Raw genomic sequence first — 14044 nt, forward strand, 5'->3', positions numbered from 1 at the left:
CAGGTGCACTAATAAACCCTAGGCCAATATTTCTATACAAATTACCTTTGAGTAATCCCTTCACTTATCAAAAGAAAGTCTGAAAACACTCTGAATCATAGGCCACATACCACCTCTGCTTTGGTGTGCAATATACCACTGAGGAGGAAATAAAATGACCTCGCCTGCAACCACATTAGACAAACTAGGGATCTGCATGACCTATAGTCTCCAAACCCAGGCAGTGCTAAAAGCAGAAACTCCTAGCATTTTTTCATCCCCTGGCTTTGTGCACACTGCTCTTCCCCGGACTCTCCTTATTTCCAGTTACCCCTGCTCATGACTTTATTAAAGTATATGTAAGTTAAAATACATTTTTAACACCGACTGCACTGTGAATCAAATTAACTTTGTGTCTTACAGTAAACACATACAAGACAATCTGAAGATAGCAAGTCATTGTTGTCTGCTTATGTACTTGTTTTTAATCTGAAAGAGTATGAATGTTTTTGGTGTAATAGTGTTCAGTATTTATGCATTGAGTCGAAGCTGCAGCACTTAAATATCAAAGCATGTGAGGAAATCTCTGATCTTTACATCAAAGTCCACTGAACAGAAAGGGCCCTCTTTGCGGCAAAGAATGTCGGTGAAGGTCAGTCAGCCTTCACCTTTATTTAGATAAGCAAAAGCATTGGTGTGTGGAAAAATCCAGTGTGAGTTGCATCTGAAAACAAATGTAGAAAGTTTTAAGATGTGTTCTAGATAGATCTGATATCTAATGACCATAAAAAGAGGATTTTTCTGTCCCATAATCTCTGGTTTTGTAAGAAATGTCTGCCTGCATTGATCCAAACCAGAATACATGGGATGCACGCTCTTTGTTTCCTAGGTACAAGTGCATTCTGTCTATATTCTCACCCTACTGCTATTTTGCTCTTTGCATGCACTCAGGAATCTTGAATATGACTGTAACATTATGGGAAGGCATGAGGAAAAATAAGGAAGATGCAGGCAACTAACCATCAACTTAAATGAATAGCTAGGACAACAAGTAGCCATTATTACTTGAGTATTGCCTCCAAGCTTCCCACTAAAGATCAATAAATATGATTTATTAATGTAAGGCCACAAAGAGTCATAAACCTAACTCTAACATGAATTAATACCTGCATCCAAAATTTAGATTCTTAAAAACAAAGCAGTATTAACCCCGATGATCACAAATCTGTGTTACTAAGTAGAAGTCACACAAATTCTGATATTGCCAAGCTCCTCAGAAATAAAACTCTTGGGGAGTATCAGACTTTCAAGGTGGTCCCCCAACTACTGTCCCAATCCAAAAAAAAGGGAAAAAAGCCCCATTTCTTTTTGTCTTGCCAGACCCCTGCACAGAACACAAAACAATGTTGTTGCATGTAGCCCTGTGTTAAGCAAACAGTCCAGTCCAGGGCTTAGCCCATGTTACTCCCAAAGTACGTTTCATTCTTCAGCTTTTTTATCTGCATTTCCTTTCATCATTGAGTCTCAACAGTTGTAACAACTTACTAAAAGGATGTGAAGTAAGAAATCTCACACTTTTCAGCTGTCTGCTAGAACTCAGAATAAATGCATAGATATGAAAATATTCCCCCTTCTGTCTGACAGTCTTCAGTCTTGCTGAACAATTTTAACATTCTTGAAGATTTAGTCAATGAAAAGCCAAAGAGCATTCCTAAATTTGCAATCAATAGCCAGGATAAACAGAAATGTACAGATTAAAAGCTATATCACAGCTTTCCTCCATCTTTATTTCCCCCAAAACTCTCATATCTTCCCTGTTGTACAAACCATACATACAAAAATTTATAAAATGACTGAATTCGGCTTAATGTCATTTAGTCTGTAAGGAGGCTAGTTGATATATAGATCTGTGGTGGTGTAAGCCAACTAGTTGGCCCTTGACTATTCTCCAGCAAACATGGCTATTTTCCTTCCATTACTCTTCTCTTTTCCAATGAGTAATAAAAGGGAAAATTGCAATGTTATAACTTTATGTAGAGGATTGCATTCGTGCAAACCGGCGCTCTGTTAGTGAACTGCACAGCCCCACGGGGGCCGTATACAGTCCCACATGGTGGTGGTCAGGGTGAACGAGCCAATCTACAACAATAAAATTGTCAGATTTAGACTGACTTTGTATTCCTAGACTAATACTAAGCCCTCTGTTTTGCTTTGCTATTTTAACATGTTATATCATAAAATTAATTAGGTGAATGATGCCTGAGCTGACATATTTATATTCCAAAAAGCCTGAAGATGGCGTAGAAACAAGTCAAAGTTAATCGATGAGATTTCTTGTTATAACTACTCATGAGAAGTCATAGAACAGAGCACTCTCAAGTGACTTATCTTTCCAACCACTGTTGCTTCAAAATGGGCCTTCAGCCTAGAATAATGGCCCCAAGTGATAACAGAGTCAAATGCAAAGAGTCATAAGCCTTGTAAACACATGAAATAATTTGATACTTCTTTAGTTTAAAATACAAACTCTACTTCGATTTTGTAATAAACCAGTTCTACTGAAAAATCTCTTCTCATTTTTAAAGAATAGTGCCCTAACATTGCCTAGTTACATGAAGGACAAGGCAGCTGAAATGTTAAGTATTCACCAGTCTCAAGTACAATTTTTTTCATTCTTGCTCTCTCTCCAGGTGTACTAAAACCAGTAAACTGAATCCATTTATGCTGTGTGAAACCAGGATAGTAGATCATGTTCAGAATGGATTCCCTCTCTCTTTATCAGCCTTTCTGACCGGATGTTTCAGAAGGACAGGACAGCAAAACTGGACTTTACATGCAACATCATCACTTAGTGGCACATGGGTATTTAGTTAATAGCCACAGCAAATTAGAACTTCACTAACACTGCAATTTTATTGGGAAACTTGTATAACACACTGCCAGTATACAGAATAAGTGTGTAAGCCACTACTGTGAAAAAGCTTTTCTTCTGCAACAGAAAGACTCTTAGCAAACAAACCTTCAGCTGTTAGCAATGGAAAGAAGTACATTCTAAAACATTTTTATATTGGATTTCTTGAAATTTAAGGCAAACCTCTCTTTCAGAAAAGAAAAAAAAAAAAAAGGAGGAAAGCAAAAAGCCGTGAAACTACTTGAAAGTACCAGTTAAAAAGTGTGCAGTGTAGCTAAACAGATAAAACATTGCTTAAAAGACAAGTTTTAATCCGTCTCATGGGCAAATTAAAACACACAAAAATGATAGAACTTTTGAACTGTGAATGTGCTCCACAGTGAAGCTGTATCTTTCTGTAACTGCAAGTCATGCCAAAAGAAAAAAAAGTAAAAATGGATGTTTAAATCCGTACCATACCAAAGCAGCAGAAATGCTTTAGGAGCAATATGGGAAAGAACATTAAAACCTCTTCAAATTGATCAGAAGCAGGCAGTCTGCAAAAGAGTTTGCAAGCCTAAGAAATGAACAAGTATGAAAGGAGCCTTTGAGGGTTTGAAGGCTACGTCACAAAAGCCAAATGAATTATTTGTCTGTGATAGAGACTACTTTCCCAAAGTTTTTAAAAACTGGGAATGAATGAACAAGGACCTGCCTGAAACATTTTAGAACAAATTTGTAAATCAGGACCAAGTCATTAGGATTTAATGGTACTTTTTATCACCAACTGCACAGTGTGATATTCAGGAGTAGTAATGGCTCAAAAACCCTAAACAATCAAGCCCCTGAAGGAGTCAGCACCTAAGCACAGAGGATGACTCAACTGAACAAACTTTATTTTCAGAGAGTCTTCAGATAGGTCCTCCAAGGGCATCATAGCTACTGTGAAATAGAAGGGGCCTTTAGTGTACTCCTAGGCCATTAATTCAGAAAGGAGAGGAACCAATAGCTAGTTGTCTTAAGTGAAAAATTTCAAAGCTCTTTTCAGCATCAGTTGATGTGAAAAAAGCATAATACTCAAAGCTAACTGTGACTGCAGACTCCAAACAACCTTGATTCTGACAAGATCCTCATGGACAGAATGACAGAATTTAATATAATTTATTGCATGACTAATAAATCTGGGAAGGAAAACTCCAACCCTAACTCTAAGACAGCTTCTGCTTCCCCCAGAAAGTTCTAAAAGTGTGGAAAGCTCACTGAAAACATTAGCCCAAGCTACCAAATGGCAACAAGCTTACTAGTCAAGGAAAACCAGAGAGAGCATTTAGAAATTCTCTATGCTCAATACCATCAACTAGTGTTGAATCTAAGCAAGGCTTAGAAAACCTGTACAGGGCAGCATAGGTCAGATAGGAATCCACACTCAAGTAAGGCAAGACTGAATAGACCAAAACTCAATCCTTGAGCATGACTACAGAGGACAGATGTGTCTAAAATAACTGACAAGGCTTGTAGGAAAATGATTGTTTCTCTCACCAGGAAAAAGACAGTTGCCAGAGAGGTTTAATATAAAGAGAGTATGCTTTTGTATGCCCTTCAAGTTTAGTTTTAGCTTTTATTAGAACAAGTCCAGAGGACAAGAAACACCTCAGTTAGCCTAGGAGGATACGAGTATATTAGATCACTAGTCACACCATTTAGCAGATGCTCAAGCAAAAACAACTTCTACCTGTATTTTATATTCTTTTTTTGTGCATTGCAAGGAAGCATTGGCTGGCAAGAGGATGCACATAAATCACTTCATATTAAGACTTACTCTCAAGGAATAGATTAATATGTACCTATACAATAAGCAGCTGTAAAAGCACATACAATTTTCAATCACTCAACAATATTGGTCTTGCTCTTCAAGGATCTTCACACTGGTGTTTTTTTTACATGGAATATTGCAACATTTTCCTGTTTGTTTGAAATAGGCAGGTAATGGGCAAATGATGTAGTAGTATCTGCTCTTTAAGTTTGAGACAATCTTTCAATCATGCTCCTTCGCTGGAGGACATGAAAATACATACAGCCTAATGAAATAACTTTGAAGTTTTTTAGACTGCAGAAGCACTTTAAGGTTGACTGGCCAACTTCTAAAAACCATGATCAAGCATTTGGAATAAAAGATGAATATTAAGAGGGACTTTTTCAATGGATTTGTAAATTAAGGATTAAATTTGCACATGGCAGCAGAATGTTTCTACATTACAATTAAAAAGTATTCACATCCATGAAACAGAAAAGCCTTCATACAGAAGTACCTAGACAAGAAATTTTTAGAACACAAACTTCTGGTAGAATTCTCATGTTTTATTTCAAATAATCCATAGACATAGAAATAACAGTTTAAGAAACCCCAGTTTCCACAAATGGCAAGGTTCCTGTTTAAACATGATCATTGAAGATGTGTAGTTTCAGCTATTGCTTGTCTCAGTTTCACTTTCAAGACAATCCATCACAGGCAAGAAATGAATTCATGAGATGACTCCAGAAGTCAGCTGCTCATCAAATTATAAGCTGATGGTTTATAACAGTTCCAACCCCTTGCACATGCTGGTTTCCTCCCTGTGAAAGAAGTTTTGTTTAACTGGCAGTCAGCATTGCACACACAGAAAAGGCTGGCCTAAGGTTGAGCTGTATGAACATGCTACATGGCACTAACCCTTAAGTTGGAGCCATTTCTCAATATGAATTTCTTGTCTGTACAGGACAGGATTTTCCTTCTCCATATCATTAGTATGGATTCCATTCCAGAGGAACAGCCAGATTAGAGTAAATGGATCCAATAACTATTGTGACTATAAGCTTTCCTCAGGAGTTTTCCAAGATAGAACTTTATACAGATCTAGACAATCTAACAATTTCCACACAGGTTTCCACTGGTCCAAACTAATTTGGTTTTGGGGTGGGTTTCCTGCCCCCACCGCCCTTTTTTTTTTTTAGTTTTCAGGTAAGGAATAGTTTAAACTTGTTTAGCTATAGAAGACAATCCCACCACTGACATCTGATAATCCTTTTTATACCACATACCTGGAGGCCAATCCATTTACAAGAAGCCCTTCACTCAAGATATTTCACGTAGGTTCATGAAGCATCAGCACACTTGAGAAACCTGGAAAATAAGATTTACATGAAAGAGACATTAAGACTCAAATAACATGATAATCAGACAACGGTTCAAAACCTAACTACAAACTATTTTGAATGCAATAGAGTTGATTTTGGCCAATTCCTAAAGGCCAGTAGTTTCATGTGTTTCTCTCAGCATGCTCCAAAGAAGAGTTTCAGCCTCACCTCTGGGTTTTAGAGAGAACTTTTATACCCCTCCGTGTTGGCCACTTAAGACACTGCCAGACTTAAGAGGGCAAAGCATAAAAGGGGAGTAGGTTATAGCACCAATTTTTTCCTCATTAACTAAGGTGATCTGAACTTACCATATACTCAAAAGAGGTATTACAATTTAAGAACTATCCAAAAGATGTAAAAAAATCCGCAGTTGTATTACACTAGAGCACACTTACCTTCTAGCAGAAGGTATGATTTGTTCTAAAGTCCTGAGCATTGCTTCCAATTTAGGTGTGATCATCCATGTCTAGAATATTTCAAACATGAAGTTGTTAAGTGAGACCCCTGAAGAGCACCAAGAGAAAAAATTAAATTATAATTTGTATTATGCCTAACTACAGACCTTCTTAAATCCATATACTACAAAGTTGCAGAAGTCATTTACATAAAGTTCCTTATCAAATCAAAACCTAGAGCAAAAGGTAGTAAATGGTTCAATCTGTTGAAAAGATTCTCTTCTAATCAGCCCATTTAAACGACATAGAACATCTTTTTAACATCTTTTAAAATATATTGATAATCAGAAACAATGGAAAGTGTATTACAGCTGAATTGCTTTCAGTGTTGACACTACATGAAGGAAACTGTAAATATCTAGGTTTAACAGGCGGCTCTTTACCAGCCAATCCGTTGCAACCTTGTGGCCTACTTACATACACCTTGTAACAAGTTGTACTGAACTGAACCGAGAGGCATCACAGGTCACTGTTACAGACACACTAGGAGGCTGGGCCAAAGGCCTATGCAATCAGTGATTCTTGATGCAGCCTACAAAAAATGCAACCACTGCACTGAATCAGATTTAAGGTGTGTGCAGCACAATACCTGTAATTTAGAAGAAAGCAGAAGGGTACAAATGTACACAAACACTTCTTTGTCTCACGGCGATACTGACCAGTACCCTCAGACAGGAGTTTAAGCGGTACAGCGCCAGGACCCAGAGCCCTCCGTTCCCAAAGCCCTACCTAGCCAGCCCTAGGCCGTGAGACACGCGATGCAGTCGGTGTCCCTTACCTACAGGCCTCCAAAGGCACGGCTCCAGAGGCCCAGCGCTCCCCGCTGGCGGGGCCTGCCGCGCTTCGCCTCCTGCCGCCGCCGGCAGCGGCCCAAGCCTTCGGGCGGGGGGGCTGTGCAGGCCTCGCCGGTACCCGGGACGCCTTCCGCCGCCTTCCTGCCCCCCCGCGCCGGGCGGCCGCCATGGGGCTGCGGGCGGCCCGCCCACGCCACACGCTGCGGAGGGAGAGAGAAGTCAGGCGGGAGCGGCCAGGGGGGGCCGGGGAAGGAGGGGAGGGGAGCGGCTTGTGCCTCACGACAGGATGCAGGGCGGAGGGGGCGGCTCCGCGCTGGGTTTCTGTGAGGGAAAGACGCTCTATCCCCCTGTGTTGACTCCTCGGACCACCGCCAGGCTCCGGGAGGGCAAGATGTGAAGGGAAGGCGCGGGTAGGTCCGGTCCCGGTCCGGTCCCACCCCCACCCGTTAGGAGCCCAGAGGTCCCAGCCGGAGCAGCCACCGCCTTACCACAACGAGAAGCGGCGGGGAAAGAGGGATGGTGGTGCCGTCCGCGGCCTTAAATACACGCCCGCCGATCCCGCGAGAGCCCGCAGTCCCCGCGGGAGGGGCGGGGAGGGGCGGGTCGGGTCTGTCTGTCTGTCTGTCTGTCTGTCTGTCTGTCTGTCTGTCTGTCTGTCTGTCTGTCTGTCTGTCTGTCTGTCTGTCTGTCTGTGGGTGGGGGTTGAGCAGCGCACCGCAGCCGGTAGTAGCCCGTGAGGGGAGAGGCTGCCGGGCTGGGCTGCGCCTCCCTTCCCGCGCTCCCCCCGCGAGGAGGCGGCGTGGGGCTGCCCCTGGAGCCGGGGGGCGGCCGATGCCGGCGGGCGGCCTTCCTTCTGCCCCGACGAGAGCGGCCCGGTGGCTCAGTCGGTCAGGCAGGGGCGGACCCGCGGCCTGGGCCACGACGGGGCTTTCGTCTTCGTTGGGACGTGGTTGTCCATCTCTGCCCAGGCCGAACTCTAGGGGCCCGGAGGTTTTTAAATTAGAGAAACAAAAGTGTATTCGGTGTGAAGTAGGAGCTGTGTAGCGGTTTTGAGGAACCAAATGCTGCTGATCTCTGTCTAAACTCCCACCTAAGCCCTGCTTTAGGAGGCTTAGGGCCTGTCTGTAGGGATAGCGAAGTAAGCCTCCAGCCTGCGCTAATACCCCGGCTGCTGCAGCACATGCAGCTCGCCCTAGAGTGTGCCGGGGCTGCCGTTCGCAGGGCGGCGCGGTGCCTCCAGGCCTGTCCTGCCACGAGTTGCCGCACAGCGTGGGTGCAAAACACGGCTGCTGTCCTACCTCAGCTGAGATGTGCTGCCTGACCAGGGATGCTATTAGGAGTAGTAGGGTGAGTACAAGCAAATGAGCATAAACTGGGAGTTAGTAATTTGTAACACTGAGACTTCAAGGGTTGCCCAGCAAAGCTAGTAGGTAGGAATGGCAATATCTTTGTTCCCGTGGCGTTCTGAATTCAACAAAAGTCCCTGCTTCACAAAGAGGTGGCTATGTTGCTGGTAATTCATAGCTTCCTGTCTCAGTAAGAAGCAGTATGTCTTGGCTCATCTGCGTTGTTGCCAGCACAGCACCTGTAAGTGTGCAGAAAGAAGACAACAGGTTGGCCCAGTACCCCTGAGAGTTTTCCGAACCCTGCATTTAAATTACCCTGATCCTGATTCAGCCTGAAACAGTCACATAGTTGCAATCAAGGGATCGCTCTAGAAATTTCTTATCGCTTCTAGTTACCTCTTCTAATTCTTTATACTTGCTTAAAACATTGTTGCAGATGTAATCCCCGTGCCAGTAGGTTCATTGTGAGTACATCAGGATTCAAACGCTCTCTCAGGGCTCTGGGTACATCACCCTCTGGATATGAACTTGTGAGGCCTGCAGCTTTGGGTTATTTCAGCTGGGCTTCTCTGCAATGACCATTTTCCACAGTTTGACACATCAGTCAGATCAGTTCTTTCTCGTAACGTAGCCAAAAACATGAAGTGGCATCCAACCTTTACATTTTTGCCACCTGTGCTGGTATGTCAAGCTCAGTTTCTTCTTTTCCAGTACAGAATGTAGACAGGCACCTCTATTAGCACAGTAAACGAGTGATCAGTATCCATCCCAGACGAGCATTTTAATAATTCAGATAAAATCCTACTCCTTTATCCTCCTCTGCATGAGCTTTCCTCTACCTTCTCCACACAAACTTTACCTTGTTTGCCTTCTCTCTGCCTCCATGAAACTTACTTTCTTGTCTGACAGTGGCACAACTTCAAGAGGAGGAATGCAGAGGCCACCTGCCCTGTCTGTCCCTTTCCAAACCTTCCCTATAGAACAAATTACTGTCCTAGCAAGGGTCAGATGTGGATTTGAGCCTCTTTACATGCAGGCAGGGTTCTCCTGTTTCCTGGGCAAGTGCTGTAACCATTGAGTTACTGCCTACAAAACTGCAGGCGGAAATGCCTTTTCTATGTTTTGTTGGAGGGAAAGGGCTGCCTCTAACTTTTATCTGAACAAACTTCTCAACTGGGTACTGAGTCTGCGTACGAGCCTCGGTATCTTGGGGACTTGTGGGAAAGCCCTCATTACTGGTGGATCTAAGTACAGCTTAATTTTGAGACGGATCCTAGATCAGTGACCAGGAGAGATGCAGGTCTGGTCATGAGCACAATTTGCAAGAACTTTACTTATGGGAGCTTGATTAGTGAACATGACAATATTTAAGGGGCGTGTGTGTATAGACAGTTGTTACAAGAACTACACTTAAGAATCTGATATTTAATGCGCTACCTTTGTTCCACACTGTCACCCCATGGCAAAGAAGAGCCTTTGGTTCTTTTCAGTGTGAGAGGTTAGCAGGTTCTATGCATGCCCAGGAAAAACTGTCAGGAACCTGGTCAGCCTTGCCAGTAGATGTTAGGTGTGTTCACATTAGGGCACTTCTACTTGAGGTAGCCATGGAAAAGAATGTCTGAAGGTCTGCATTTTGAAGTCAGCTAAGTGGCAGCTGGGCGCCTTGGCTGTTTTGTGGATTTAATGTTGAGCTTTTTAAGGAGTCTGTGGTGATCTGACCTCAGTTGTTCAAATCCTGAATAGTGGTGCTCTAATCAGCCAAGTCTCTCTTTGTGGGATGCATGAATTTAATCTCAAAGTCACGGGTCTGATACCTCTCTCAGCTGAAAGACTTTTGAAGACAAGTTCTTTAAAAACACCATGTTGGGTTCACTACAATGCACAATTATCAATAATGTTTCATTTCAATTTCACTGTCTTTCTCTACAATGATGTGAAGGAAAAGCAAGCAAGTAAAATCCTGATGTGACCATCAGTCTTTGCAGATGGATGACAGTATCCATCTGCATTAAATAATTGGCACATTTGGGACCTTACAGAGTTTGTGGGGTTTTTGTTCCTGTTTTTTTCCTTGAATAAAACTTTGAGGTGCTAATGTAATAAAAATGTAATTTGATTAATTTATGCCCCAATTTACATAAAATGAAAACGCTATTTTAAATTCATGCTGAAAATAGACTAAATGCCACCTATAGCCTGTCTGCTGTCAAAATATCCTTTGTGTTTTGTCCTCAGAGTGTATGTTAGTTAAAATTAGAGCCTGTAGAACAGAACAAAAATAATAAATAAAATCTTTGGAGGAGAAGAAGAGAAGGGCAAGCCAGAATTGTTATTTCCTTTCCAGAGTCAGAAATAGCAATACATTTCTCTTAGAAGCATAAGTTTTCTGTTATTTTTGCTCAGTGAGTCTCTTTTTGTTTGATAAATTACTTTCATGACTAAAAATTTTGGTTCTTTCTTTCTAGCCAATATGTATGACTAGAACTGAAACAGTATTTTTCCAACTGAAAGCACATTTTGTATAGGTAAGAAAAATGTTAGTGAAGCTTGCAGGTGAACTTCCTTGCTGGATAAAACACCTGATAGAAAGGCTTCTGGCTTATGGAAATGTAGGAATATTTTCAGCTGGGTAGTGAGTGTCAGGGAAGATTAATATTATGTAAACTGGTGAAGCAATACACAGAAGTTCTTTTATAGTCATTCTTCAAAGCTCCTAATACGTTTTTTCTGAAACACAATTAAGCAGAAGGAAAAAAGCAAGAGTAAGATATTATGAGATAATCACACCTCTAGACTGTTATCAAGCACCAGACTGACTGTAAAGGCCTAAAGAGCCCCTCCATAGAATAGACGGTTTAATGGTTATCACTACAGAACTATGAGCCCCTTTTATCTACTCAGTCAGCTTTCAGTGTATTTGGCATCAATGTATTTGCATCTGTCTTATTCTGCGATCTTTGGGCTTTCAAACATGATGTCTGGACAAAAAAAAAAATCAATGTATTTTGTTTTCTTCTGTAAAATAGCAAAGTCTGAGGAAAAAGGAAGAGACGGTATTCCCTCTCTGCTGACTAGTATAATGTTTACATTAGCAAAGATAGGCAAGATTCAGAGATTAATTTAATCCAAAGTTTTATTATCTGTGCTTCATATTTGCTAGGTGACAGTAGGACTTGTTAGGATTCTGAAGAGAAAGCTTTACTGTATTCTCATTCAAGAGAAATAATTTATCAGATAATTTGAAATGTTGGGTAGGGGTTGCTTTGAAGCTGACAGTCTTAAAGAAGAGTAGTGATTCCAAAGTTGGGGTAGGTTTTTTTTTGTTTGTTCGTTTTGGGTTTTTGTTTTTTTTTTAAGACTAAGGGCCGTGCCAGAAGACTCCCCACATCTTCTGTGGATTGCCATAAAGTTTTCATGGACTACAACTCACTCTTACCATTAGAATTTCAGGTGTAATAGTGAAATAGAGTGGCTTCTGCAGACCCGCTATGAGCCATGCGAACAGCCTCAGTCCATGGACTGCAAGTTGGCATTTGGCATTGCACTAAAGCTCCCAATCTGTTCTGCAGTGGGAGCCAAGCTTCGTGGAAAATCCTTAGTCCTCCTGCTTGTGTCTACATGTGTGCCATTCTGTTAAAGATATATTGATATTTTTTGTAGGACATAATTTAATATGAAATACAATATATTTAAAAAGTTTGTAAAATTCTAAACTTATATTGTGAGCACTGAAAATATTTTGGATAGCTGAATTCTCTTTTAATCCTTATTATATATTCTCCTACCTTCCAGAGAACCTGAGCGTTGTTTTAACTGCCTTTTCCATTACAATGACCTTTTATTTGCCTGGAAATGTATCCTAAATTTGATTCTGTTCCAAACACTTGTTCAGCAAAACTGACAGATGATTACCCATTTCTGGACCAGAGTTTATTACAAGAAAAACATAAATGAAGCCTCTGTGGAATTTTCCAAGATTTCTGGAGAGGAAATGCAATATCCTCTTTGTAGCCCAGAGAAAGCAGACACTCTAGTCCCAGCTTTGCTACTAACTTTCCTGTGTAACTTTGGACAAGTTGCTACATTTCTGCTGCCTGTTTTCTTGCTTGTAAGAGAAGCTAATATTAACTTGCCACCCAATAATCTGACAAGTCTGGCTGAATGTTTGCAAAGTACTCTGAGAACGTCAGATGGAAAATGTTATGAAAGTCCAAGCCTCTGCTTAGCCAAAGAGGATATTTACAATTGGTTCTTATTTTATGTAGTGAAATAAAAATGTTCAAGCATATAACCAGATGAGACAAAGACTGATCTAAAATTAAATGCAGGAGGCATTTTTTGACCTTTCAACAGAAATTATATAAGCACTCTTAGGTTATAAATAGTCCTTTGTTTTCCTTCTCTTTCTGTAACACTCAGAAGAAACACAGGGTTGGTTGTTTGTTATGAAGAGATAGGGCAATGCTTTAGAGTGGAAACAATTGTTCACTGTTCTTTATTTATACAGTTCCTATAATGTTTGTAACTAGCATTTGTTGCTTTTCTTAGCACTTTTTTTTTTATCTTCAAAAAGCTACAGAAATAAACTTTCTAGTCCTGAAAATGACAACACCAGAAGAAAACCAAAACACTCACCAACCAGCCCATTTCAAATGTGGAAGTTTCTTTCCTCTTTCTTGGTTGGATATGTGACTGAAGAGAGAAGAAAAAACCAACCAACCAACCAACCAAAACAAACCCACAAAAAAAAAAAGTGCTAAACTAATATTAAACTGGCACATAAACACTTGTATATTTCCTATTTTTATTATGAACCTTGACAATTAAGACAAGAAATGTCTCCACCCTTAAATGAAAGTGTTTTTATTAGAGTTAAGGATAATGATACTGAATTCTTCACAGAATAAGGTGTATGTATGTATGTGCACATTTCCAAAAGCACTTACTTTCAACAGTAGTCATTTTCTTGAAAAACCAATAAATGCTTAACTAATAGCAATTTGCTTTTGTGCTTTTAAAAAAAAAATGTTTAACAAACAGAAACCACCTGAAGCCTTACCCTGAAGTCAAGTAATTGGCCTCAGTGAGAAAGCATAGTATGAAAACACCACTTACCTTTTCCTTACTTTTTTGTTTTCCCACTTCATATGATTTTCCTGGTGTTTGTATTGTGGGAACAATATCCTTGACATTAAAATATGCTTTATTAGCTTTATTAGTCACCACTTTTTGCTTAATTTAAATTTTTAATCACCTTTCAAAACCATTCATTCGCTTCATAACTTTTCACTGAGAGCAAGTACGATTCTCTACAGTAAATTGGAATAAATGGGCTGCAGCAAAGAGTATACAGTCAGGCTTCTGGAATAAAAGGGATCTGCATTTAAAAAACAGCGATAGCGTAGT

At 40.8% G+C, this 14044-nt stretch overlaps 1 long non-coding RNA gene and 1 other non-coding gene across 5 annotated transcripts; both read right to left on the minus strand.

Annotated features, from left to right (window-relative positions):
- Positions 1–5206: 5206 nt before the first annotated feature.
- On the minus strand, positions 5207–7804 carry LOC142056533 (uncharacterized). Of its 4 annotated transcripts, none has more exons than XR_012660374.1 (5): positions 7781–7804; positions 7277–7492; positions 6439–6547; positions 5948–6029; positions 5207–5482 (listed from the first exon to the last, which is right to left on the minus strand). It is a non-coding gene; the product is annotated as an uncharacterized LOC142056533 (long non-coding RNA). The 4 variants fall into 4 exon arrangements; XR_012660373.1 differs by lacking the exon at positions 7781–7804 and adding an exon at positions 7573–7774; XR_012660372.1 differs by lacking the exon at positions 7781–7804 and adding an exon at positions 7568–7774.
- On the minus strand, positions 6168–6285 carry LOC142056999 (small nucleolar RNA SNORA26). The gene has a single exon (XR_012660511.1). It is a non-coding gene; the product is annotated as a small nucleolar RNA SNORA26 (small nucleolar RNA).
- Positions 7805–14044: the final 6240 nt, after the last annotated feature.

This window comes from Phalacrocorax aristotelis, chromosome 4 (genome assembly GCF_949628215.1).
Source record: "Phalacrocorax aristotelis chromosome 4, bGulAri2.1, whole genome shotgun sequence".
NCBI lineage: Eukaryota > Metazoa > Chordata > Aves > Suliformes > Phalacrocoracidae > Phalacrocorax > Phalacrocorax aristotelis.